This window comes from Suricata suricatta, chromosome 5, assembly GCF_006229205.1.
Source record: "Suricata suricatta isolate VVHF042 chromosome 5, meerkat_22Aug2017_6uvM2_HiC, whole genome shotgun sequence".
Classification (NCBI taxonomy): domain Eukaryota; kingdom Metazoa; phylum Chordata; class Mammalia; order Carnivora; family Herpestidae; genus Suricata; species Suricata suricatta.
Genome location: NC_043704.1, coordinates 85,277,052 through 85,300,610, shown reverse-complemented (window position 1 = coordinate 85,300,610; position 23,559 = coordinate 85,277,052). Strand labels below are relative to the sequence as shown.

At 36.5% G+C, this 23,559-nt stretch overlaps 1 non-coding gene across 1 annotated transcript; it reads right to left on the bottom strand.

The window, feature by feature from the left end:
- Positions 1-1,526: 1,526 nt before the first annotated feature.
- Positions 1,527-1,631, bottom strand: LOC115293045. The gene has a single exon (XR_003909312.1). It is a non-coding gene; the product is annotated as a U6 spliceosomal RNA (small nuclear RNA).
- Between the last annotated feature and the right edge of the window lie 21,928 nt (positions 1,632-23,559).

The following is a 23,559-nucleotide window of genomic DNA, read 5'->3' as shown; positions in this document are numbered from 1 at the left end:
TTTCTCCCGCCTACACCTCTCCTGGTAACCATCAGTTTTCTATAGTTACGAGTTTGTTTCTTGATTTGCCTGTCTCTCTCTTTTTTTGCCTTTAGCTCCTTTGTTTTGTTTCTTAAATTCCACATATGAATGAAATAGTATGGTATTTGCCTTTCTCTGACTGACTAATTTCCTTTAGTATTATATCCTCTAGCTCCATCCATGTCATTGCAAATGGCAAGATTTCATTCTTTCTAATGACTAATATTCCAGTGTGTATATATACACCACCTCTTCTTTATCCATTCATCAACCAATGGACACTTGGGCTGCTTCCATATCTTGGCTATTGCAAATAATGCTGCTATGAAGATGGGGTGCATCTATTCCTTTGAATTTGTGTTTTTACATTCTTTGGGTAAATACCCAGTAGCGCCATTGCTGGATCATAAGGTAGTTGTATTTTTAACTTTTGAGGAAACTCCATACTGTTTTCCAGTGGCTGCACCAGTCTGCATTCCCACCAATATTGCAAGAGGGTGCCTTTTTCTCCACATCCTTGCCAACACCTGTTGTTTCTTGTGTTGATTTTAGCATTCTGACAGGTGTGAAGTGATGTTTCATTGCAGTTTTGATTTGCTTTTTCCTGATGAAGAGTGATGTTGAGCATCTTTTCATGTATCTGTTGGTCATCTGTATGTCTGCTTTGGAGAAATATCTGTCCACGTCTTCCACACATTTTGTAACTAGATTATTTGGTTTTTGGGTGTTGAGTTAAGATCTTTATATATTTTGGGTGCTAATCCTTTGTTGGAAATGTCATTTGCAAATATCTTCTTCCATTCTGTAGATCACCTTTTAGTTTTGTTGATTGTTTCCTTCAGAGAGCAGAAGCTTTTCATTTTGATGTAGTCCCAGGAGTTTGTATTTGCTTTTGTTTCTCTTGCCTCAGAGGACTTATATAGAAAAAAGTTGTTACAGCAAATGTCAGAGAAATTACTGCCTGTCCTCTCTTCTTGGATTTTTAGGGTTTCATGTCTCACACTTAGATCTTCCATCCATTTTGAATTTATTTTTGTGTCTGATATAAGAAAGTGGTCCAGTGTTCTTCTTTTACATGTTGCTGTCTATTTCTCCCAGTACCATTTGTTGAAGAGACTTTTTCCCTTTGCATTGTCTTGCCTTCTCTGTCAAAGATTAATTGACCGTATAATTGTGGGTTTATTTCTGTATTTTCTATTATATTCCATTGATCTATGTGTTTGTTTTTGTACCATCACCATACTATTTTGATTACTGCTTTGTAATATAACTTGAACTCCAGAATTGTGATGCCTCTAGCTTTGCTTTTCTTTTTCAAGATTGCTTTGGATATTCAGGGACTTCTATGGTTCCATACAAATTTTAGGATTATTTGTTCTAGTTCTGTGAAAAATGCTGTTGGTATTTTGATAGGGATGTAATTAAATGTGTGGACTGCTTTGGGCAGTATAGACATTTTAATAATGTTCTTCCAATTCTTGAGCATGGAACATCTGTTCATTTCTAAAAATATGGAATGATTCATAAATTTGCTTGTCATCCTGGTGCAGGACATGCTAATCTTCTCTGTATTATTCCCTGCTTGTGTGCTTTCTCTCTCTCTCTAAAACTTAATAAACAAATAAATAAATAAAAATAGCTATACAGATTGTTAAGAAGCTCTCCTAAATCTGTGAGGCTGGTTTGATGTGACTGCTAAACTCACAGGCACATACCACCACTGTTCTCACAGAGAATTTTTTTTAAGTAGGCTCTACACCCAACGTGGAGCTTGAACTCATGACCCCAAGATCAAGAGTTGCATACTCTATTGACTGAGCCAGCCAGGCGCCTCTGGTTCCCACACAGAAACCTGAGTATTTAAAGGTTGGAGCCACACATGGCTGAGCTCCAGTCACAGCAAGGCAATCAAAGGAATCTTCTAACTTTGGGAAATTCCATGTTCTCTTTGTTCCCATCTTATTGTAGCTGTTCACAATGAGAGATAAAAGGTCAGGACTTTAGCTTTCAAAAAACCAACTTGGACAAATCAAGATAAATACACTCCTAACTCATTTGCATGAATGAATCTCTAGTCAATTCTTACAGACAGAAGATGTCTTTGAGGGGAGTCTGGCATGAGCTTGAAAATATTATCAAAAAATTCATGTTTGACTGCTTCCTCTTTCTCATTCATGGTTGAAGTTCAGTGGATCAGAGATAGGTAAACAGTTTATGGTTTGATGTTATGGAAACTGAATAATAAAACTTCACATTTTGAGAAGGAAGAATATGATATCAGAAGAAAATTCTCTCCCCTTTAATAAAGAAATTTTAATTAGAGGGAGGGAAACCATGAAACTAATCACTTAATAGCAGCTGTTGGGTTTCTTTTTCCAGACACTTTGTTATAAGGCTCTGTGTTGGTGAGAAAGCTAAAAGATACAGAATATCACTTCTGCCAAATAAAATAAATAAATTAAAATATTGAAATAATCAAATAAAAATATTCAGTTAACTCTGTGTCTTCCACAAGAATACTATTGTTATAGTCAGAGTTTAGGTAATACTTACTGAGACAATATATCTGAAGGTGACTAAACTATAGAAACAGAAAGCAGAACAATGTCTGCCAGGAGCTGGAGGTCACAGAAGGAGGTGATCTTAAGAAGTGCAGGGGGGCGCCTGGGTGGCTCAGTCGGCTGAGCATCCGGCTTCAGCTCAGGTCATGATCTCATGGTTCGTGGGTTCAAGTCCCGCATCAGACTCTGTGCTAACCGCTAGCTCAGAGCCTGGAGCCTGCTTCAGATTCTGTGCCTCCCTCTCTCTCTGACCCTTCCCAGCTCGCATTGTCTCTCTCCGTCTCTCAAAAATAAATAAATGTATTAAAAAAATTTAAAAAAAAGAATCACAGGGAAATATACGGAGTGAGAGAACTGTTCCACAATTTAATTGTGGTGGACTTGTGTGCATTTGTCAAAACTTGCAGGGTGAATATTACTGCACTTAAAATGTACCTTAACAACAAATTTTTTCACTGCCTGGCACATAGTAGGTAGTCAGCAAGAGAAACGGAGAAATCAGTTTTTGCTTTAGATGATGTGTTATGTTCTAGAAAATGGAAAGAATGTGAGGGCCAGTCCATAAATTTCATATTCATACCTTGAAAAGCCAAAGTAATCAGTCTAACAGAAGTTGGAATGCCTATAAACCTTGTTTCTATCATTCCCCATTGATAAGGATGAGGGTTTTAATAGAGTGGCGGGTAGGTGGACCCTGTCAGGTCACTCTAGTTTGGAGGGAGAAAAAGGAATTTTTCAAGTAAAATGACTCAGCAGAAGTGTATTTAATGGACCTTTAGAAACCACATTGGCAAGCAGCATTTGAATAAATGAAGCGTGAGACTTTCTCACAATTCTCAGGTACAGTGAAAAATGTGCTTCCGCAGGTATGTAACAGTGAAGGGGACAGCATGACACATGTCACTGAAGTGGACAGAGGTGAAATAGGGTCAAATAATGGGATATTTTGCAAGCTAACATTTTTGACATATTATAGGTTTATTCATTGTTAATAATGGTAAGAAGTTCACAGTTCTTGAGTTCTTACATATAATGTCCAGAAATTTGATGAATGTTTTACATTTATTGCTCACAATATTCTGTTACTATAGGTATTATTATTGCTTCCATTTTATAGATAGGAAAACTGAGGCTAGGATGTTGAGTCATTTGCCCAAAGTCACAGAACAAGTAAGGGTGGCAGAACTGAAATTTTTAAAAAATTTTTAATCTTTTATTTATTTTTGAGAGAGAGAGAGAGAGAGAACAAGTTGGAGAGGAAAAGAGAGAGGGAGACACAGAATCTGAAGTAGGCTCCAGGCTTCAGGCTCCAGGCTCTGAGCTGTCAGCACAGAGCCTGATGCAGGGCTTGAACTCGTGCACCATAAGCTCATGACCTGAGCCAAAGTCAGAAGCTTGACCGACTGAGTCACCTAGGTGTTCCAGCAGGACTGGAATTTGAATCCAGCCTCTCATAATCTAAACTTCCTATTCCTGAGCACTGTCCTACAAGGGCTATTTGCTCAGTGGAAATGCTTCTTATTGGGTCTTTTAATAGCAATATAGTATTGATTGAAGGAAAATATTCTTTTCTTTTTTTAAATTGCATGTTGCAGAAAGACCTGTGAAGGCTGACAGATGGATTGAAAATTCAAAGCATTTTAGATTTTTAAACAAACGCCTGAAAGCTTAAAGCCTTTGTCTGAGGCTTAAATAGGGCTTTATTTCTAAAGGAAAATAGCAAATCTTTCTGGAGATTGGCAGCATTCACTGAGGGTCCTTAGGCCTGCACTTCCAACATTAACGCAGGGCACTCTGTCTGACGTTGCCCTGAAACACCAGAGGCGGTAAGCAAGGTTTGGAAAGCTGTGCCTTGTAAAAATGGGACAGAATAAGCCAGAGCTTTGAAAAGATAGTTGAGCAAATATTGAGGTCAAGAACTCTCTATGAGTCTTATTCTAAGTTGAAGCCAGCATCTGGAAATCAAGTTCTCTATTTCTTAAGACTGACAATGATCCTACACCTCTTCAGACCCAATACACGGAACAATCCAGGACACAGAGCTTTTATTATATGATGGTTCACCTTAGATGAAAGAAAAGTTCTGAAGAATCAGGGTTACTTCTCTTTGTTCGGGAAAAATTAGAATTCGTTTCAGAATTCTGTACTTTTTCTTTTAGGACTGTGTTGAATTTGAACATACCATGAATCAAACAATAAACTTTTCACCTTTCTAGAAGGTGACAGAACTAGAGTCTCTGATTATTTTATTTATTGTCTGATAACACATGAAACTTAACATTTGCACCAAATATTTTAGCTTTTGAATATATGCAGCTTAAATACCTTGGGGTATCTGGGTGGCTCAGTTGGTTAAGCATCTGACTTTGGCTCAGGTCGTGATCTCACAGTCTGTGGGTTCAAGCCCTGTGTCGGGCTCTGTGTTGACAGCTCAGAGCGTGGAGCCTGCTTCAGATTCTGTGTCTCCCTCTCTTTCTGCCTATCCCCCATTCATGCTCTGTCTCTCTCTGTCTCAATAATAAATAAACATAAAAAAATTTTAAAAGATATCACCCTTTAAAAATACCTCATTTATATTATTCTTTAATTTTCCAGTCTTCATTGGTCTGTCCTTCATAAGCTCTTTGTAGAGCTTATGAAATATTTCTTCTGCAGTGAAATGTATGAATATTCACAGTAAGTGCAATAAACAGACTATAAATATTTCAAATAAAGTTTTACTGTAAATCAGTTACAAAATAGCTTTTGTTTTCTAAAAAGATTTTTGAAATTCAGATACTAATTTACAAACCTGTAATACTATGCTAAAAAGGAGCTTTATTTAACTGGATAGAAATTGCAGTTCATTTTTTTAAATGTTTATTTATTTTGAGAGAGAGGCAGAGAGAGAAAGGGAGAAAGAAAGATCACCAATCAGGGAGGGGCAGAGACAGAGAGAGAGAGAGAGAGAGAGAGACAGAATCCCAAGCAAGCATGACGCAAGGCTCCAACTCATGAACTAATATCATAACCTGAGCCAAAATCAAGAGTAGGCCACTTAATCAACTGAGCCACCCAGGTGCCCCTAGAAGTTATACTTTAAACTTAAATGAATTACTATCCTAGGCTTAAAAATATACATGTGCATATATACACATATAAACTACAAACAGGTATTAAAATTATTTTTGTATCTAAAACCTTAAAAAGAACATATATATACATTCACAACACAATCTGAGGTTTGTTTTGAGAATGTTGGTGCTGTTAGCAGAATTATAATCTATATATAATAATATATCCATATGTTACTTTATATTTTGTCAAGTACTTTAATATTTACTGTCACATTGGTCTTCACACCAGTTTTGTGAAATAAACAAAGCATAAATTATCAATTTATTTAATTGCATCAACTTTTATCTGGTTACCAACGGAAGACACTCTTGCACATAATGTGAAAGATAACAGAAGAAAGAAAAAGTTTGATGGTTTCCTCCTTTGTTTTACAGAAACAGAAACTTGAGAGTCAGAGAGGTTCAGTGGCTAAATCTAGGTCTAACAGCTAGAAAGTAGATCTGGAGTTGAAATCTAGTCTGAATCCAAGAATTGTGAATTTTATTCTTCCAACAATATTTAGTGAGCACCAAGAGTGCCAGGCCTTCTGATTACCATATCTACTCTGCCACAGTGCCTCTCAGTTAAGAAACAGAAGACACAGAACTTTAAAGCTTAAAACATCTGCAGAACCTAGATCCAAAGAACGTGACAGGACCATATTGTCAGCAGAATTACTTTTTTTTCATTTTAAGGGAAATGTTTAATTTGCTAACTGAAGTAGAGTCTTCCTTCCCCAAATTATGTTTAAATGGGTGCCTTGAATCCAACAATTGCTGTAGTGCTTAGGGGGCTCTGCACACTAATGTAGATTACAGCTACCACAGATCAGCCATTTCCATAACTGACAACATGTGTTTTGTAAGAAGCGAACTTTAAGATGTGCAGCTACTTGAGTCTACTGATGGTTGAGGTGGAAAAGTTGACTGTAGACCAGTTTAGTGAACTATTGAAGATATTTACAAAGTCTTAGTCTTGCTCCCTTACTATGGTAAAAGATTGTCATTAAACTGGTCTTGACAGGTTTTAGCAAACTGACTTTTAGTGAATTGATCTAGAAACATTTGATCTAAGTGTCAACTTTATGGTTAAGGCTCAAATTTAGGATTCTATCTCCAGTGGAGGTCATACATATACTCTGCATTTAGTTTTGGTGCTGCCAAAACAAAGTACCACAAACTGGGTGGCTTAAGCAACAGAAATGTATTATTTCACAGTTTTGGAGGCTAGAAGTGTAAATCCAAGGTGTCAGTGGAGTTGCGTCCTTTAGAAGGCTGTGAGGGTGACTGTCTCATGCCTCCACTAGCTTCTGGAAGTACAGTCATTCTTTGTTTTATAGGTAGCATTCTCTCTGTGTCTTCCCTCTGTGCATGTCTGTGTCCAAATTTCCTCTTTTGATAAGGACATCTCACTTTAACTTGATTACCTCTGTAGAGATCCTATTTGTAAGTAAGGTCACATTCTGAGGTAGGAGGTTAGGAATTCAATGTCTCTTTATTAGGGCTATGAATGTTAATTTTATATGTCAACTTGGAGGATGTTTTTGGATGAGATTAACATTTAAATTGGTAAACTCAATGTAAAACACATTGCCCTCCATAATGTGGGTAGGTCTTATCAAATCAGCTGAAGGCCTGAATAGAACAGCCTCTTTGAGCAAGACGGAGTTCTCCAGCAGACTACCTTTCAACTTCATCTGCACTGTTTGCTCTCCTGGGTCTTCAATCTGCAAAACTTCCACTAAAATACCACCATGGGCTCCATGGGGTCTCCAACTTGCAGACTTGGGACGTGCCAGCCTCCATAATCGCATAAGCCAATTCCCTATGATAGATTTCTTTATACACAAGTACACACACACACACACACACACATACACACACACACGCACGCACCCTATTAATTCTGTTTCTCTGGAGAACTGTGACTAATCTAGAATAGAAGACATAATTTGATCCATAACACAGTCCTTTTTAGGAATACTCTAGCAAGTTGAAAAGAGATATGCGTCATAGAACTATTATACTATACAACTTGTGAATTATGAATTCATAATATTATGAATTAATATTTTTGTACAAATTCTATAATTATCTTGTGAATGTTACAATTATATTGCATTATATTTTTGGTGTTTAAAGTATCAAACAGATGTCTTTGAAGCCTACCATAAATTTACAGTTCTGTTATAAAATTTACTTCTATTTTAATATTCTGGAACCCTCAAAAACTGGAGCTTAAGCTTTTCTCAACCTCTGGCTTTACTTATCTGCTCCTTCGCCACGTATTACTTCTCTCACTTGCTTCCTATTGCCAGGCTTTGCTATTCCTTGCCTGTTGGCCTTTGCACAGATTCTTCTTTTTTTCTTTTTCTTTTTTTAAATGTTTATTTATTTTTGAGAGAGAGAGAGAAACAGAGCATGAGCAAGAGAGGGGCAGAGGGAGAGGGAGACACAGAATCTGAAGCAGGCTCCAGGCTCTGACCACAGAGCCCGACACAGGGCTCAAATTCACAAACCATGAGATCATGACCTGGGCCGAAATCAGACGCTTAACCGACTGAGCCACCCAGGCGCCCCACACATTCTTCTTTCCATGAGGTCGCATCCATCACCTGCTTCAAGAAGTCTTCCCAAGTAAATTCTCATTCAATTTGAGCAAGTAGTAGCTGCTCAAAGGCTCAAAGGCATGGGACCATTTCACAAAAGCCCTGCATAAAAACATCAGCAGTTGCTGCAGGTAAGCTAAGGAAATTCATAACATACATAACGATGAATTAATGGGAATCAGGCGAGAAGAAATGGCGAGGTCTGATGATGAAATAGATGAAACAACAGGAACAAAAGACACTGAGAAACCAGCTTAGTATCACAGGCATAAGTTCTGAGGGAAAAAAATGACAGCCTCCGTTGGCAGCCCGGTGTCTGTGGGAATGAGTTAGAACAGCTGAAGCAAGAGCAAGGCAGAGCCCGCAGAGACCCCCCAACAGGGGACAGCAGCTGAAACTGCAGCAAGCACTACAAGGAAGACAGCAGTGTCTCCTTCAAGTTCAAGAGCAATACAAAAGGACAGAAGCTGAACTTGAAATAGTCAGAAATGGCAAGTTACAGGTGGAAAAATATTGGAAAATCTTAAAGAAAAGGTACATCAGTCCTATGTGAACCTTTTCCTTTGCCCTTCTCCCCCCACCCCCCTTTTCAGTGACAGTGACAATGCTCTGGCAGTTACCGAAGTACCAATAAATGTGGAATGCTTGGCTGAGTGGGAATTAAAAGCTCCCTTTCTGAGAATAATTCCTGAATCAAGGGCTCTGCCTGTAGATGTGAGTCCTTGGCATATCTAAGGATTCTGCATGTAAACTTTTCAATGTATAAAATGTTAGTACAGCCCTTTAAAAAAGTCTTCCCTAGAGGGAAAGAGAGTTGGGGAGAGAGAGGGACGCAAAACTGAGAGACTATTGAATACTGAAAGCGGACTGAGGGTTGAAGGGGAAGGAGGAGGGGGGAAAAGGGGTGGTGGTGATGGAGGAGGGCACTTGTGGGGAAGAGCACTGGGTGTTGTATGGAAACCAATTTGACAATAAACTATTAAAAAAAAAAAGTCTTCCCTAATAAATTCCAGCCTTAATCAGTCTCTAATTAATGACATAATTTTTGTTAATGTTTATTTACTTTTGAGAGAGAGAGAGTGTGAGCAGGGGAAGGGGCAGAGAGACAGAGGGAGACCCAGAATCTGACGCAGGTTCCAGGCTCTGAGCTGTCAGCACAGAGTCCAACCCAGGCTCAGCATCAGGAACCGGGAGATCATGACCTGAGCTGAAGTCCAAAGCTTAACCAACTGAGCCATTAATTAGGAGCTCCTAATTAATGACATATTTAATTCATGCTCGTGTAAGAAAAATTCTCTCCTTCCATATTCCACACTATATTTTCCAGCTTCCTTTCTATGCAAGTATGCTTTAGTGACAAAATTCTCTCCAATAGTCTATAGGTCAATCCAAGAAATTTGGAATCTAAAGAATAGCAGGAAGCCATTGAAATATTAGAAGCAAGTGAGTGATATGATTCTGTTTTTACCAGAAGATTACTCTGGCTGATCTATCAGGAATGGATCAGGAAAGACACAAATGGAAGGGCACCTGGGTGGCTTTGTTGATTGGGCCACCAACTTCGGCTCAGGTCCTGATTTCACAGCTCATGAGTCAGAGAACCACGTTGGGCTCTGTGCTGACAGCTCAGAGCCTGGATCCTCCCTCAGATCCTATGTCTCACTCTTTTTGCCTCTCCCCTGTTCACACTCTGTCTCTCTCTGTCTCTCAAAAATAAACATTTTTAAAAATTAAAAAAAAACAAGAAAAGGCACAAATGGGGTGGGAAGACAACAGGAAGTCCAGCATTAATCCAGATGAGAAGATTTCAGCTTTTACTAGGATGTGCCATGAAAATGAGAAAGAAAAAATATTTAATAGCAGGTTAGATATGTAGAGTGAGGCAGGAAGGAGCTTTCAGTAATGACTAACATATAAAAAAGATGGTTAACCCCATCCATTATAAGATAAATGCAAATGAGACTAAAATGAGACACATATTTAGAGATAAAATCCTAATTTTGGTAACATACTCTGTTGGTGAGACTTGGGGAAACAGTCTCATTTAATGCTGGTGGGAATGCCAAATGGCACAGACTCTTTGGAAGAGAAGTTAGCAACATAAGCATTTATCCTTTGACTCAGTAAAAGTTGATACAAAAGACACACTGGCAAATATACAAAACTGATATATTTGCAAGGCTATTCATCACAGCAACATTTGTAATAGAAACCAAAGAGTATACTAAAGCTGACTGGTATTGCTTACAAGAATTAGTTGTTAAGTTATCAGGGATTGTGTAAACTGGTTGTTGAACATAAGGATTTAAAATTAAACTACATTTGGGGCACCTGAGTGGCTAAGTCCATTAAGCGTCCAACTTTTGATTTCGGCTCAGGTCACAATCTCACTGTTGGTGAGATCAAGTCCCACATCTGGCTCTGCACTATAGCAGAGCCTGCTTGGGTTCTCTTCCTCTCTCTCTGCCCATCCTCCACTCATGTGCTCTCTCTTTCACTCTCTCAAAATAAATAAACATTTTTGAAAAATTAAATTACATAAACTTATAATTAAATACATTATATTTAAGAACAGGGGTGTCTGGGTGGCTCAGTCGGTTAAGCCTCGGACTTCGGCTCAGGTCAGATCTCACGTTTGTGGGTTCGAGCCCCACGTCAGGCTCTGTGCTGACAGCTAGCTCAGAGCCTGGAGCCTGCTTCTGGTTCTGTGTCTCCTTCTCTCTGCCCTCCCCCCCTCATGCTCTGTCTCTCTCTGTATCAAAAATAAATAAAACTTTTTTAAAAATTAAAAAAAAGAACAGAGGTAGTAAGTACTCAAAATTCATCACTTTCTAGTTATTGTACTATATTTTATTACTCTGTCTCTTGAGACTTTTACATGTAATATATCTGAATGGTGGGAATACTACTTCATGGCATGCTACTGTACATCACTTCCCAACTTCATATCCAGTGACATGATATTAGTAGCTTGAAATCAGCCATGGTGGGAGTGTTTACATCACATAGAAATTTGCAAACACTGCAAATCAGAGCTTTTTCCCCCCAGGAGAGCTAATTGTTGAACATTTACCAACACACAACTGGAAATAATCCAAACATCCATCAAAAGCATTCTGGTTGAATAAACCGTGATATATCTATTCAATGAAGTACTACATAACTATAAAAGGAAATAGGGCTATTTTTATATGCTCCCATAGAAGGGATCTTTGGAGTATACAGACATGTGAAAAAAGCTAATTGAAGAAAAGTATGTATGATATGCTTTTAAAAGAAGGGAGGATACAAAAACGTGTATGTTTTTGCTAATTCATTTTTTTAAGTAGAAGGCTAAGCAGAAATGTTTTTACATGGCTACATACTAGATAGATAGAAGAAACTATAATAAAGACAGAGATAGATGATTGACTTCTTTGAATATACCTTGTTTGGTTGATTTCTTTTGAACCATATAAATATTTTACATAATTAAAAAATTAATATCTTATAAAAAAAGAAATCCCTAAACATCTGAAGCAAAATGAAACAAATTAATCCATAGATTAATATGTTGATGGTATAATCACACAGAGAAGTTATTTCAAGTAAACTGAAAACACAATAATTTTATTTGGCTAGTTAAATATAGCCTGAAGACCAATGTAAATGCATGAAATGTAAAAAAAAAAAAATCTTTAAGTTTTTATTTATTTATTTTTGAGAAGGAGGGTGAGCATGAATGGGGAAGGAGTAGAGAGAGAGGGAGAGAGGGAATTCCAAGCAGGCTCTGCAGTCAGCACAGAACCGAATGTGGGACTCAAACTCATGAACTCATGAAGTCATGAAATAGATGACTTCAGTGCTGAAGCAAGAGATGTCTAACCTGATCTTGGAATATCTCGTCATCCCAGAACACAGTAAGGCTACCAAAGACTATTGAAGTTTGTCAGAAGGAATCAAGAGCCACATTGGAAGAAGCTCCTACCAATCAAAGATGGCATAATTTGAGCACCAACAAATATAATTGCTGCAATGGATTGAAACACATAAAAATATTGTTAAAAGTTCATTGGTCATCCATGCAATATGATACAGAATCAACTCACTATGCTAAATGCTGATAAGTAAAGGGAAAGAATAGAGTACTTGCCTTTCATGTTTAAAACATACTGCTGGGTAGTTGAAAGTTGTGACATGAAGTTTCTTTTTATAGAAATATTTCAGCCAATAAATGAAGAAGCAACAATAGAACATCAACATTTTATAACCACAGTCTGCATAATGAATCTATTCTAATTTTTTTTAACATTTATTTATTTTTGAGAGACAGAGACAGAGCACAAATGGAGGAGGGGCAGCAAGAGAGGGAGACACAGAATCTGAAGCAGGCTCCAGTCTCTGAGCTGTCAGCACAGAGCCCTACGCCGGGCTTGAACTCACAAACCGTGAGATCATGACCTAACCTGAAGTCAGATGCTCAACCAACTAACCCACCCAGGCATCCCAATGGATCTATTCTAAACAATGACCATCAAAAGTTACCCAGATCACACAAAAAAAGACAGACAGACTTTACTTGCTTCATGATGGAAGATGTGAAAAACCAAACCTTGACAGTATGGAAGTTTTTCAAAAAGTTAAAAATAAAATTACCTTAGTAATCACAATCTAGTAATTATACCACTGGGTACTTATCCAAAGAATACAAAAACACTAATGCAAAGGGGTATATGCACCCCTATGTCTATTGCAGCATTATTTACAATAGCCTCACTATGGAAGTAGTCCAAGTGTCCATCTATAGGTGAATGGGTAAAGAAGATTTGTACACACACACACACACACACACACACACACACACACATATGTATATATAGTGAAATATTATTCAGGCATAAGAAAAGAATAAAATCTTGACATTTGCAAATAACATGGATGGAGCTAGAGAGTATAATGCTAAGTGAAATAAGTCACTCAGAGAAAGACAAATACCATATGATTTTACTCTTGTGGAATTTAAGAAACAAAACAAATGAACAACGGAAAAAAAAAAAAAAGAGAAACCAAAAACACCAGACTCAACTATAGAGAATAAACAGATGGTTACTAGAAGGGAGGTGGGTGGGGTGATGGGTGGAATAGGGGAAGGGGATTAGGAGTGCACTTATCATGATGAGCTTTACGAGAAATACAGAGGACAAAGGGAAATTACAAAGCAATGGTTGTTTCTTCATCAAATATATTTCTGGGGCAAGGGCCAGGACGGGGAGGAATAATAAGCGGTAAAAGAAATTTAAGAGACACATCAATAATTCCTATTTGTAGACTTTATTTGGATTCTGATTTAAATCAACATTAGAAAAAGAATTACAAAGGGAGTCTGGGTGGCTCAGTTGGTTGAGCATCTGACTCTTGGTTTCGGCTCAGGTTGTAGTCTCATGATTCATGAGTCTGAACCCCACATTGGGCTCTGTGATTTGCTGAGCCTGCTTGGGATTCTCTTTCCCCTTTCCCACTCACATTCTCTGTCTCTCTAGAAATAATAAATTTTTTTAACATTTTGATAAAATTTAAACATAACAATTATCAATGTATGATATTTTGATAAATTTTTTTAAAGAATCCTTATCTTTTTAGAGATATATATGAAAATACTTGTGTGCAAAATACTATAGTGTTCAGGATTCATTCCAAATTAATCTAGTTTGGGGTGTGGTAGACTGAGTAGGAGTACACGTAAGAGTGGCCATGCTAAACGTTGAAGTCAGGTATTCTCTCTATTTTTGTAGGTTAAATTTTCCATGTTAAAAAGTTAAAATGTTTAAAAATTTGACTAGGAGGTTTGAACATAGGAGGTAGTTAAGATGTCATTTGCTGATAGTTTTAAAGAGGACCAAATTTGGGATGGAGAAGATATCTATAAGAAGGGAAATTAATCATTTAATTTTCAGTTCTGAACATGGTTTAACATATCTGAGAATCATGTAAGGGAAGATACTGAGTAGCCAGATAAATATAAAATTTCAACCTCAGAAGAGTCATCTGGACTAGAGAGCTAAATTTAGCATTATCAGCATATGGGTAGAAATTGATACAATTACTTAGGAAGAAAATATATTGCAGAATAAAAACAAAGCATACTGAGTGCATATACATACCAGGCACTATTCTAAATTCTTTAAATGTTTTTAAAATATACTTAATCCCAGGGTGCCTGGTTGGCTCATGTGATTAACCATCTGACTCTTGATCTCAGCTCAGGTCTTGATCTCAGGGTTGTGAGTTCAAGAAATGTGTTGGGCTTCACACTGGGCTATGTATTGGGCATGAAGCCCAGGTAGATAGAAAGATAGGTAGATAGATAGAGAAAGAGAGATAGAGATAGAGATATACATTTAATCCTTTAAGTAATATTTAATATATATGTTTAATCCTCACAATGACCTCATGAAATAGATATTGCTATTATTTCCTTTTTTATGTATTAAGAAACATAGGCACATAATTCATGTCTATAGCAAGTTTAAGCTTTGTAACCAGAATTTGGAACCTTGAAGTCTAGACTCCGTGAAAAATAGAATACCCCAGGACTGTGACCTAAAGAGCATTGATATCCAGAAGTACAGAAGGAAAAACCAGAAAAGGAGTCTGAGAAAAAACAGCCAAAAAGGTAAGAGAGAAAAATATTTGAAAGATGGGTTAATGTGAGACAAATAAAGAGCACATTCAAGAAAGGGAGTGGCCAGTAGCATTGAAGGTGCCAAGAGGTCAAGGAGAATGCATGCTGAAATTAATTCCATCACTGGTGGTAAGCTCAGTTCATGACTCACGTTACAGTTTATTTCCGTCAGGATATTTTTCAATAGAATGACTGAGACATAGTGTGATTCTAACTTGATAATAAAGAAATAATAACTTCTACTATTATACATGTAAGCATAATAGCCTCTACTAAAACATATTTTACCTCAAAATACATGAAATACACAAATCCAGATACTCAAAATGTAATTGTAGAGAAGATTTTTCTGTAGTTAACAATAGAATTTCTTACTGAAAGGATTCATCTTAATGGTTCTTTTATATGGGGATTTTCCCTAATATGTTTAAAATATGATTCGGTTTTCAAATCTGTCAGACATGAAATTTTAAAGACACATTTGCTGTACACCTGTACCATGATTTTTATACATTTTAGTGTTTGCTAAGATTAGGAAAAATTTTAATTTCATGGAATAATAAAGTTTTTAAAAGCTGCTAAATAAAAATGATTAGCTTTTCCTACTGCTCAAAGATTATCTTCTTTAAATTTTCAAATCTTAGTTTCAGTGAATAAATTTTAGCATATATGTTCTTGAGCTCTTAGGGAGAATCTTCACATTCTAAGGTAATTTATTTGTGATATGGGTAATAATGAAGGACTACATTTTCATCTGAATATACTCAGTTACGGGATTTTCAGGAGCTGAGTACGTGGCATGTGGTGGAAAATGTGAGAGATCTTCCTCTCAAATAATCTGTACGTAATCATCAGTGTCTCATCAGTGTCATTCTAGCTTATGTTTTTATTTTGATAAAAGAAACCAAACCAAATGAAGCATTTTTTGGCTTGAATTTTGAAAACCTTAATAACAATATTAGAGAATGGGAGATGCTTACTTTCCCATCTATGCTTGTTTGATTTTTAATATTTGCCTAAAGATCAAAATGCAATTATTAACAAGCTGGTTCTCATCTGTACCAAAAAAAACCCCCAAAAAACAAAAAACAGAAGAAAATTAACTACATGATATGAGCAAGGCTATAAAATGTGAATGTACTACTTTTCTATGGTGAGAGGAAAAGAAATAATAGATAATATTGGAGCTGCCAACTACAGGACTAAACAGGCTCATTGCCTAGCACAGGGACAGTTACATAGTAGGTGATCAGTAAATCAGTGTGGAACAAACAAATGAGTAAATAAATAGCAAATGAATCTTGTGTTTGTACCAGTACTAAGAAGCAGGAGGCATGTTGCTAAATAACAACAGCCAATTTATACTGCATGGCTATCATGTGCCCAGCCCTATGAATAATTTAAATGACCAAGATTCATTACTGCTTACCACATGCTCTACTGCTTACCAGACCATTACTAATTGAAGCCTCAACAGGGAGCATTATTATTATCATCATTATCTAATCATTTCATTTTTCAAATGAGTACACTGAAGCACAGAGAGGTTAAGTAGCTTGCCCCAAATCACAAAGCTGGTTAATGGTAGTTCTGAGCTTTGAACAGTTTATATTCGAAGCTTGCTCTTTAAGTCACCATACCATGTTGCTTACATTCTGTGTGGTTAAAAATTATCTGTTGCATTTGCTAAAATCCTTCCAGTTTACCCAAATCCTTTCATATGTGTTAGTACTAAATACTGGCTGTCTATGGGGCCATCTCTGCATCAGCAGCCTCACCTGCCTCTCCTGAAATAGATGTGTTTCTGGAATCACTGACTTTCAGAGCTGCACAGCAGTCAGTATGAAGTAGTAGCCAAGTACATGGGCTTTTGGCTTCTAGCTAAATGAAAATTTTGGCCTCTTCCCATACCAAGAATATCTTTAAATCCTGTATATTATTATCCCACCTTGGAAAAAGAGGCAAGTAGAGTGAGAAGAAAGTGGTTGTGTACTACTTACCAGCTACTGACTGTATTAGTTCAAATACCTACGTTTAATAACTCTGTCTCAGTCAGCAAGATGGGCCAATCTAGTCATTAAGGAGTGGGTCTCTGCTTCTTTTAAGTGAGCCTCATTGTCAACAATTCCTTACTTCTGAAGAAGCAACTTAACAAGAAATGGATCCATGAAAAGCTGGCCTGTTGTTCTGACAAATGGAAAAGCGGAAAAGTCACTCTCGTCCAGTGGTTTTCTAATGCAATCTGCATACTCATGTCTCCAAGACACTTACAGGGAGTCTGCTAGGACAAATCTATTTTTATAATAAAATTGAGATGTTATTTTTTCTTCTTGACTCTGTTAATGTTCACTAGTGGTGCAAAACCAATGGTGGCAAAACTATTGGTCTTTTAAGAAGAATCAGGGCAGTGACACCAAACCACACTGGTTACATTCTTATATTGCTCCCAATATAAATAAAATGCCAGGTTCACTCACATAAGAATGTCCTTTATAAGGCACTAAAATGATTAATTTTAGTAAATCTATACATCTTCCTAATATTCCGTATGATGAAGTGGGAAATGCACTGAAAGCTCTTCTGTATACTGAAGTATGATGCTTGTTTCCAGGAAAAGAAATCTGTGCAATGGAGCTACAAGGAGACCCACCCTGTGCATTCATCAAACTTCATTTTGACTTGAAAACAAAGAATGAAAGACAAATTAATGGATTACCAGCTTGGGTTATTGATAGACTTTTATATTTTTGTTTTTGTTTTTAATGAACAAGTAGACCCATCACTTCAAGGAAAACAGCAAAAGGCATTTTTTTCAAGAGAAAATTAAATTTTAGAAAATTTGAGTTTACCACAGTGAAATTTATAATTTCTCAACACTTGAAAGACTTTTGCAATAAGAATGGTAGTGATATTAACACAATTTTTATATTGTATAATGAAACAGGTCAACATTCAGAAGATCTGAAAAGGTTGGTGAACCAATATTTTCCCAATGACCAATGAATAATTTTAGAAAACCACTCATTTGCAAAAGATTCATTCAGAGTTCAAGATATACATCAGCAGATTTCAACACAACGGAGTGTACAAAGTTTAATTAAATGGTTTCAGATTTCACTCTGTAATTAACCTTTAAAAAACTAACACTTGTAGGGGTTTGATGTATTATAAAAGATAAGAAAACAAAGGACAGGCAGATCAAATGAACTGTACAATATTAAATATAAATTGCCAACGGTCTGAGATTAGAAACTTGGTTCCTAAATCCCTACCTCCCAAGAACAAGTTTCTAATAATATTAATCCTATCTTAGTAAGAGTTATTCTCAATAAGATCCTGAAGAAAGACATGGCCCCAAATCAATTCCTATGCATTAGAACTTAAAATTTAGTAAGAATTGGTCTACAAAATTTTCCAGCTTTTTCATACTGAAACATTTTGAATATTTCTACATTTAGTGCTTACATTTGAAGCATCCATTGACAAAATGCTACAAAATTATATTCAGGCTAAAGACAATACACAGTATACATTTTGATTCAGGGAACCCCTTCCAAGGACCTAAATTCCACAAATTAGAATCTGAAGAGAGTGGTGTGTGTGTGTGTGTGTGTGTGTGTGTGTGTGTGTGTGTGTGTGTGTGTGAGAGGCAATTTTCTCAACAGGAGTCTCTCTACTGCTTTTTCCAAAATTCTAACAGTTTGGGATTAGGGAGAAATAGGACTCAGTCCAATCTTCTCTGTGAAGTAGTACTATTCTGCTTTCTTTTTCTTTTTTTGTTTTTCCTTTACTTCCTTTATTTGTATTTCCTTTATTTTCTGTCTTTCTTTCTTTATTCCTTGCTTTCTTTTGAGAGAGAGAGAGAGAGAGAGAGAGAGAGAGAGAGAGAGAGAGAGAGCAAGCAGCAGAAGGTCAGATGGAGAGGGAGAGAGAGAATCTCCATGACCAGTGCAGAGCCTGAAGCGGGCTTTGATCTCATGACCGTGAGATCATAACTTGCACCAAAATTAAGAGTCAGATGCTTAACCAACTGAGCCACCCACATGCCCCACTACTACTCTGACTTTAACCAGTGTTCCAGATATACCTCACTTCAACTCAAAGACATAACAGCACCATCTTTATTCTATTACCACACCAAACCCGGGATGGAAGCAGACAGGGGATGCAAAGCTAATAGGAGGTGTTACCAGTGTCTGGACCAAGATCTAGATTCAGAGAATTTCAGATTTAGCAGAAATCTTACATAGCATCTACACTCTCCTCATTTTTAAAAGATGAAAAACCTGTGGCCCAGAAAAATCAAGTGTCTTACTCAACTTGTTACAGTGAGTTAATGCCAGAGATGGAACTGAAAACCGCAGGCTTTTCTCTATACCACAACTTGATCATCTAATTGCTTTTTTCCTTGATTGTCAGTTCCCTATCTTTAAACCTAGACTGAGGTTTTCTTAACCACAACAAAAAGGACACAGCATGCTAAAGAATTGGTTAAATAGAATCAAGGAAGCCTATTTACTTTCAAAAAAAGAGAAAGGTTTGTTAAATGCTAAGAAGTTCATAATAGTCTAGTCCGTTGACACAGGTTCTTAGGTTTCAATTACAGAAAAACATTACCGCCAAAGTCCGCAAGTGCTATCCTAATTTTTCAGATTACTTCCTTAGAAAGTGTGCTTTTGATCTGCTCTTCCAAAGAAGAACACAAGTGCAGACTTCAATGCTTAATAAAGTTAAAAGCTTCTCCCTGGGGTAACTGAAATTTTTATCAAAGGGGCGATAGACCTGGTTGCAGCTGCAACAAAGAAGTGCCATATAAAGCCAAGTGGAAGGCAGTTACACATCATTGGTGGTACACGGCCATTGAACGTGGTTATATTAATTGGAATCCATTGCACAGGACATTCTACTACATGCTGGGCAAATGACCCTGAAAGTTTTGAGTCTCTCTGGTGTACAAAAAAAGTTCAGATGTAAAAATAATCATACAGATGGTGGATTCTCTATCCTTGAATGGGCATAGCCACCCTGAGATCTGGGTGGCTGGAAATTTTCTTTTTTAAATAATGCCCTTTGAGTGAGTCCCCATATATGCATCTTCTTTTACAACCATTTGAAAACTTGTCTTCTAATAATTTCACACAGAGCTTTCAGTGTAGCAACATTCAAAAGAATAAAACTAATGAAATACAGCAACTTTTACATTTTTTACTTTTGTGCTTTGGGAAAATTCCAATTAAAAGATGTGAGGCAGTTCTAGTTGGAATTTCTTTATTGCCCCCCAAATGAATAACGTCTAATCGAATAGAAAAATTAGAGAGATGTAAAGCCAAAGTAGTATGGAATATGTTTCAAGTGTATCAGGATGCACCTCTTATGTAGCACTTATGATTTAAATTTTTACATCCTTAAATGCTCACATTGTCCCTGATCGCAGGCAGCGTGTGAAGAGCAATCATGGCAGAGCCCATTCCTGAGCTTCATCACAGCCTCTTTATCTTACTCTTGAAACTAAATATTAAAAGTGAGTCCCAGATATTACAATGTCAATGAATAATAACCCTAAAATGTCAGAAACATTGTCAAGATAGAGCCAAGTGATAAGACTAATCCTTTCTCAGCTTCCCAAATTTTGCCAATTTTATAAATAAATTCTCTAGCATACAAATCAACAAAAATATGAGCCCTACCTAGATGATGGCCAGAGGATGAATGTCCTTTAAAAGTATTGCAATTTGAGACCTACTTTCATGTACTCAAAACTGGAAGCCTCGAATTCTTATGTACATCAATCTTTTCATCAAGCCATATAACACATTAAAAAAAAACACTGAGTTTCTATTACATCTGAGTTCTATTTTCCCCCAGGGATTAACACAAACTGTTGACTGGATTTTTGATTAACATATTTATCTAAAACATAACATTCATGAGCAGTCAAAACCCAGAAATCAATACATTTACAAACATCTTAAATTAATTAAAGCAAACAGTAATTATACTTTTTTTCTTCTGTAGCCATAACCAGTACCTTTTCTATATTTACCTTTCTATCAATAGGTGAAATTTTGGTGATTTCTACCTTTCACAAAATGATTACTGCAGAATCAATTGGAGTCCCCAAATGCAAGCACTATCATTGCCTAGGAGAATGGGGAGGATATTATATTTATAACCAGAGCTTGTTAGAGGTGGGAGATAACCTACCTCTTTCTCAAGGATCAAATATCTATGAATATCGTGTTTAAGTAGACACAACATGACCACTTGAATCACACTCTGCTAAATAGAATGGAACTAATGAAAGACAAATGTGAAATGAAAGATCATGATATTCCCCTCAGGGTCTTGCTCCCTGGTGCCTTGCATCAAGTGAGAGTCAGAATCAAGATTTAGTGGAGAACAGAAGATAAGTAATTTCTTTATAATGAAGAATTCTCGCCATCACTGATTTAATTAATGACTATAGTAGTAGTCCACTGTGGCTATCATTGAAAAAAGTTAGCAGGACATTAGGTAAATCATTTTCCTACCAAGTCATTGTGTTGCTCATACCACTCTCTACTAAAATTGATTTGGCCATAATATTTTGTGAGGGGCGTGAGCAAGTACTATTCTTTAGGTGCTTCTCATCACAAAATACAACAGAAGGTAGAAAGCTGTAACAGGAATATGCTTTTACTGGATAGTCTACTTTTACAAACATACATCACCAATTCTTACACAATCAACCTGCATGTACACAGGGTAATCAAAGTACAAAAACTTCATCCCTTGTCAGAGCACAAAGGTTTTCAAACCATCATGTACTTTTTGTTTTATTTTTCTTTAGTGAATGATAAACTGTGATTAGTTTATCTGCCTAAAAGACCTATCTGAAAGATTTGAGGAAAGTTTGATGGCCCACTTAGCTAAAAATCAGTCACTGACAGTATAACATAGTAAGCTCAGAATCAGACAAATCTACTTTGAATTCAGACTGAAATACATACTAGTTCTGCAACTCAGGTCAGGCTATATAAGTTCTTTGATCATCAGCTTTTTGATTTCAAAAATGAAAATAATAATACTTTCAATACAGGGTTGTAACAATTAAATGTGATAATACATTTAAAACACTTAACAATGCCAGACACATGGTAATTATATGGATAAATGATAGCTATCAGGACCACCACCTGATTTTATAGTTCTTTTGAATTAGAAAAACCCATATGAGTATTCAGCTTAGAAAGCAAAGCATGAACTGAATTTTAACCTCCCCTGGCCACCTCAGCTAGGTCCTTCTGCTCAGCATGCAAATTATACAACGGTACTCAGAGATCTTAGGATCTACTATCAACTATAGCACATGAAATTTCCATCACTTAAATAATTCCTTGTGAATAAGTTTTTTTCCCCACTATCTATAAACCCCCTGCTATTTTGATATTTAATAAAAACAAGATAGTGAGATGGATAATCTCACACACTACTGGTAAGAGTATAAATTGGTATAATATTCCCAGAGAGGAAAATTGTAATATTCATTAAGAATTTTAAACAGGCTTATATCTTTTAATCTAGTGTTTCCACTTAGAAACTTTATTCTAGAAATAAATAGAGACACAGAAATATATTTGTCAAGTGTTATATATAATAGTGAACATTGGAAACTACCCAAACATCTGAATATAGTTAAATAGAATACTCTGCAGTCACTTAAATTGCTTTGCAAATAAGTTTCAATAACAGAGCAAAAGCTTACTAAAATGTTGAGTGAAAAAAGCAGGATGCAGAATTGCATATTTATGATTCCATTAAAAATACACAGGAAAACCCAAGGATAAACCACCAAAATATTTAGAGTATTTCTTTCTGAATAGAGCAATAAAATCAACATATAGAAATCTGTTGTGTTTCTATATACCAATAATGAAACAGCAAAAATAGAAAACAAAAAATTGATTGCATTTACAATTGTGCCAAAAACTAGAAGATACCAGGAATAAACCTAACCAAAGAGGTAAAAGAGCTATGCTCTGAAAACTATAGAACATATATGAAAGAAATGGAAAGACATTACCTGCTCATGGATTGGAAGAACAAACATTGTTAAAATGTCCATACTACCCAGAGCAATCTACACATTAATGTAATCTCTATCAAAATACCACCAGCATTTTTCACAGAGGTAGAACAAGCAATCCTAAAAATTGTATGGAATGCAAAGACCCCAAATAGCCAAAGCAATCTTGAAAAAGAAAAACAAAGCTAGAGGCATTGCAATTTTGGACTTTAAGCATGTACTGGCACACACACACACACACACACAAAATGGAGCCATTGAACAGAATAGAAAACCCAGAAATGGACCCACAACTATATGGTCAACTCATCTTTGACAAAGCAGGAAATAGTATCCAATAGAAAAAAAGGACAGTCTCTTCAATAAATGGTGTTGGGAGAACTGGACAGGTGACATATAGAAGAATGAAACTGGACCACTTTCTTACATTATAGACGAAAATAAATTCAAAATGGATGAAAGACCAACTGTGAAACAGAAAACTATCAAAATCCTAGAAAAAACACCACAGGCAGCAACCTCTTTGACATCAGCAGGAGCAATTCCT